Here is a 6191-nt window from a genome sequence, read left to right as displayed (position 1 = left end):
AGAGAGAGAGAGAGAGAGAGAGAGAGAGAGAGAGATGTATATGTGTGGGTGTGTGCGTGTTTCAAATTACAATAGGATTTTTTAATATATGGAACATCATGAAACAAAAGAGTGAAAATATAAATAAAATCATGCATCATCATGTTTGAACAATTAACATGTAAATATATATTTTTAAGTGTGCACAAAATAATTATGATTAATTTGACTAAACATTGATTAATTTGACTAAACATTCACGAAGAACGTAGGAAAAAGCTTATCAATGCTGATCTGAGTTTACTTTATTGAACTCTGGAGACTTTATTCTAAGAAATGAACTGTCCACACATTAACGTATTGCTGCTCTGGTTTCAGTAGCTTAATGTGTTGTTGTAAATTACCACATATCAAAAGTTTAACTCAAATAAATAGTTAAAAATAATATTTATCCAAAAACACAAAAGATCAATAATGTCGTAACATTGAAGCTGCACCTCTGCTATTAGTATTCCTATTTATTTCTGATTTTATATTGTTATTTATTTTCTCTTTTTTTGTTTGTTACCAGTGAATGTATTTCACAACAGTCTGTTGGAATAATGTTTTTAATGAACAGGTATCTCAAATTTAAGCCATCTAATGAGCATACAATATGTCTATATTATGCACAGCCATGCAATTATATTGTAATAAGAGGACAGCTCTGTCTAATATTGAATAATTTATCTTAGAAAATGTAAGAACCTCAGAAAGTCTAATGAAGCGCAAAGCAGAACGGCAGTGCATTCAAACAAAGAAGACAGATCACATTGGTTGTGTCGCCCTAAAGGTTTCATCCCCTGCTTTATTATTTACAACTTCTGACTGAGGTAAATTAAACTTTGACTAGAATCTCTCACAAAGACAGGAGCTGAAAGAGAAGTCACAGAAAGCAAAATGCACGACCTTAAAGGATCCAAGCAGCACTTTGTGGCACTGCTGGTGATCGACCCAAATAAATGATACAAGTACAGTTTTCCATTTAAAGTCGTTTGAGTTTGTCTTGAGTTTCTGCTCAACTGTAATTGTACAGTATCTTTGCTCATTAAATTTTCACTCATATTTTTTTCAGATTAGAAATAATGAATGACACCAATTCATCCTATGACCACCAGTCATTCATATTTATATATTTAAAAAGGGCTGGTAAGTCAGTCATGTTGGGTTACATTTATATTTCATAATAATTATCAGGAGTTAATTAAATACTATGGAAGTTGAATTCCCACATACTGCATTAGTTTATGTTATCCAAGGTAACAAATTATATATTCTTAAATATTTAATACAGCACTGCAGAATTTGGCAGTTGTTGCTCTTTTGCTCCCCCATGAAGACGTGGGAAATATTCTAAATCAGCTGTCAGGACTAGACAAATAAGGAATTTATCCTGGTAACTTGGTGCAACAAGGTTTACACAGTATAGTAAACAGAAAAGCAGACAATAATGCACACAAGTCCCCCTTTAAAGATGCTTAAATAAGCTTAAGTATGAAAAGAATTATTAACAGCATGATTATAACTATGCATATTCAGTAAGAAAAGAGATGATCAGTGTTTCTGTGACATGAGGTGCTGGTTTTGGCAAACCAAAGCCTCCAATTACAGAAGAGTAGCTGTAAAAATCTATTTCCAGCTTTGGAAGGGTCCACCAGGGTCTAAAAGATCCTGGAGCCAATCACCATTTTAAACAACAGTTGTAAAATAGATCTTGTTCAGTGCTGAGATTCTGTCTATCTTGAGATAATGCAATTATCACAAGATGGCACCAGACTCAAAAGTCAAACTTGTAAAGAACTGCTTTTTGTCCCCTGGGTGCTCCGTGGTAATTTCAGCTTTAACGATGAGCACAGTGGATATTTGACTCACATCAACACGAGGAAGAAGCTCATAAATTTGAGATTAGCACACTTCCATTTAATAAACCCATTCATTTTTAAATACATACATCCTCTCGTTTAAATCCTATAAATATCTTATTTGCATAATAATTAGATTAGTGAGTTTTGTTACATGATGTACTTATTTATACATTAGGTGTTTATTAATATCCACTTATATAGATGCAATCACATGGATGGATTGCTCAACAAAGCCATGAAGAAGCTTTGGCTTCGCACTTTAATTTACTGCTATGAACTTTAATTACAGCGCTCTGCTGTTACTTAATTGGTTTTGGATTGTTTTACACTGTTTAGTATTTGCTTTTTTTAAATATTTTTACAACTATTTTGATAGAGTTATTTATTTTTATTTCATAATGTTTATTTGCTGAAGCCTGTAATACTTTGTTTCATCCTTAGTTTTTAAAATGACACAAAACTTTCTTGAATCTTATGAATGGAACATAAAGGAAAGATTTATTTTTGTGCAGCATTAAAAACAAACAAAAGGACTGAACTGTGCACAATCATTAGTAGTCTGCTTTATTGGTTCTGTTCGTTTGGCCGTCTCATAACCTTTGCAATTTTACTACTAGTTTAATTAATCTCATTATGTGATATCAGCCCACTTCATAAGGCTGATTGCTCTTTTACACAACTCCATGCTGATAAAATGGTTCTAATTTACATCGATTTTGGCTTCACATGGGAGATTGCACCATCCAGCTATAATATAAATGTAACATCTGATGAGTCAATGCACTTCTAAGTGTCCAAACAATATTCTAAACAAGCTGTGTACATTACAGTACATTAGTTTTCACACGCAGCACATGGTTTCTGTTTTACGGTTTAATACCACTGCATTGCACCTTGCACCATTGAGCAATTTCAAATATGCTTCTGTATAAATTATGATGATGATGATGATATGTCGTGTCCGACGATGGCAACCCTGGCTAGCTTCTGGCATGTGGTCATATGTGGCTGGCAAATCCGAACTTTGTCTTAAATAATCGGTTGCAGGTCACGCAGTGTAGCTGGCCCGCACTGTTGTAGGAGGGTTTAGGTCTAACTCGGAAAGGCGAGAGTTTTCAAAGTTTGAGACGCCTTTCTTGACCTTTGAACGCCAAATTGATCTTTGAGCAGCCTCCTCCCAGTCTTCGGTGGCCAAATTACACACAGTCAGATTATGTTTGAAGACGTCCTTATAGCAAAGATACTGCCCTCCAGAGTTGCACTTCCCATTTGACGCTCTGAGTAGAATAGTAAGTAAGTAAGTAAGTAAGTAAACTTTATTTATATAGCACTTATCATAGATACAATCACAAAGTGCTGTACAACAATAAAAAATAAAAGCTTAAAATGAAATAAAATAATAACAACTCATTAATAAAAACAGTAAAAACAGCTGGAAAAAACAGTAAAACATTTAACTAAAAGCTTGGCGAAATAAAAGTGTCTTAAGCTGCGTTTTAAAAGAATCAAATTAAAAGAATAGCTCTTTGGTGGTCTACAGTCTTCTGTCCGCTGGATGTGGCCGCACCATCACACTTGTCCTCTCATCAGTAGAGCCTCCAAGCCGTGAGTATTTGAGTGACGAAGAACTTCGACATTTTGTGACACGATCCGGCCATTTGATGCAAAAGATGGAATGTAGGCATTTTGTGAGAAACGCGTCCAGCCTCCTAATGTCACATTTATACAGGCACCAGGTTTCAGCGGTGTTTAAAAAGGTCAGCAGTACTACGGCACGGTAAACAACAAGCTTCGACTGCAGTATGATGTCGTGAGATTTCCACACACGCCGATTTAACTTGCCGACGGTGGCAGCAGCTCCCGCTATACGTGCAGGGATTTCGGACACAAGACGGTTGTCATTTCTTATGTGGCAGCCCAGATAACAGAAGTCGGTGACTTCTTCCAGGTTTTCCCCATCAATGTTCAGCGTGTTAGCATCAGGATCACAGTCTCTTGGAAGCTGTATCTGGGTCTTGGTGACACTTTTAACTAATTCAAACTTGTGACACAATTCCTGCAAGGCATTGAGATTACTCTGGAAAGCTTCCACGTTGTCCACCATGTGTTAATAAATTAGCACAATGTACTTCCAGACGCAAAACAATTATTGAGTTTGTAAGTATTCTAAATTGAAATACATTTTTAGATGAGCTCTTCTCTATTGTTAATCCTCTTTGGAATGTGTCAGAATGAGGTTTTGTATATTTCTGAATGCAAATGTGCACCAGTTTCATGTGCCAAAACAACAAGGCTTTGCTATGAGTTCATGCTGAGAGATGGGGATAAAATCCTTTCAGAAATCTTCTTAAACGAGTTTATATTTACCAAATGATGAAGTAGAAAGTCTGAATTTCCCCTCATCTGCAAAAATGGGGTAAATTTATCCCTTAATCAGTGATGTAGTCTACGTGATACTCGGGTATATGGAGTATACCCACTACAAAAGCTTAAGAATTTCAGTATACTCACTTAAAAGTGCCCAATGATACATGACATATCATTAGGCACATGTCATTGATAACGGCAGTTAACACTTCCATAACAATCAATCGGTATGCAGCACTTTGCTTTGATACTGTTTAATAAATGCTATAACGTTTTTAATACAAAGCCAACTGTTTTACAAAGTTTGTTGTTCATTCATTCAAATATAAGCATCATAGAAATTTGGAAATGTTCAATATGCTTCAAAATCAAAATAAATTGACGATTACATTGTATTAACCAGTGTGCTGTGGTTTCTAAGCACGGTATACCCACTAGAAAAATGTAGACTACACCACTGCCCTTAAAGTAAGAATTGGTTAAGAAAACTACTCCCCATTGCTTCATTTTAAATTCACACCATATCCAAGAACATATTTTCTTTACTCTATAACTTTTTGTATGATCTAAGCTGTTGTTTCAAAAAAAAGTAAGCTAAAACAAACATGATAAGAAAAAAGAACATGACATTTAAAATCAAAGTTTCTTCTTTATTACAACACGATGATGCAACAACGTATGGAAACTTTGAAAGCTTGCTCTTGATCTTGCTGGATAGATTCGGAGAGGATTAAACTGTCATGTCGGATAGATTCGCCTCCACGGAGAGCAACATAAATCTTCCAATTTCCCACAGTGAGATTCCTATCTTCTTTTATCAAGTAACTGTGTGGCAGCATGAGTGAAAAATGCAAATCTTCCCACATTTAGACACTTTGTTTTTTCTTGTTATGCTTGGCGCAGCATGTAAAAATTCTCTGCGGTGACAGAAAAGACGAAAAAATAAGCAGTAAAAAAAAAAAACAGTGACAGCTTTGCATATGCTGAATTTATTGTTGCAGCAAAATGCATTCAGCACTAAACTTAACATAAAATGACCACAACAGGATCATCTGTCTTTGACTGTCAGGTTCTACACAGAGCTGTTCAAAATGACACTTGGACTCGTATCATTCACCTCATGCAGGAGATCAGGCGTATCTCATGAACCCTTCATGTCAAGATTTGTGCCATCAATCCAGAACATCGCTTTCATGAGTGACAGATTGGACAGGACGCAGGCCATCAAGGATGGATGTCTCAGTGCTGCATGCATCGCTTGTGTTCAGAAGCAAATCAAGCTGTATTGTGAATATTTTTTTTAATGCATGAATCAGAGCTTAATAGGACTGGTGGGCTCTTATCATTATATCACAGAGCACAACCCTTCCAGGTGGGGTTAAACAAAGTATGAAATTAATTTAAGAATATTTATATCCCTCTCTCCAATGAGCCCTGGCTAATCAAGATTTTCTCTGAGAATAATGTAGATGAGATGCTTTGCCTCTGGCACCTTTAAGCTGTTTACCTGCTTTGTTCACCTTATCTCAGTGATTAATGTTGTGATTACATCTTAACTCGGGCAGATTTTTGCGTCTATTAGCCACCACCATCTATCATCAAAGTGTTTATGATTTGTCTTCGGATGACAGGATGCACACAGAAATGTAGGCAAGTTTGCAAACAAACAAACTTATTCATAATGAGAGGAGCAAATGTATTAGAAGGAATGTTTCAAAGACAATGAGTCAATGTTAAGCACCTTGTTTAGGAGCTTTGTAACAAACATGTTTATGTCACTGCAGGGCTTATATTTTATATTGCCTTCAAATGAGATTATCACACTTTTCTTTTTCTGAAAGCCCCTAATGGATTAAAAGTAAACAGACTTTCATTCCAGCATTTTGGTCAAATGGTTATGTCACAAGGGCAGCACGGTGGCGCAACTGGTAGAGCTGCTGC

This window comes from Nematolebias whitei, chromosome 18 (assembly GCF_014905685.2).
Source record: "Nematolebias whitei isolate Nwh7 chromosome 18, NemWhi1, whole genome shotgun sequence".
NCBI classification, from domain to species: Eukaryota; Metazoa; Chordata; class Actinopteri; order Cyprinodontiformes; family Rivulidae; genus Nematolebias; species Nematolebias whitei.
The sequence above is the reverse complement of the archived record's forward strand: the minus strand, read 5'-3'. Positions refer to the sequence as shown.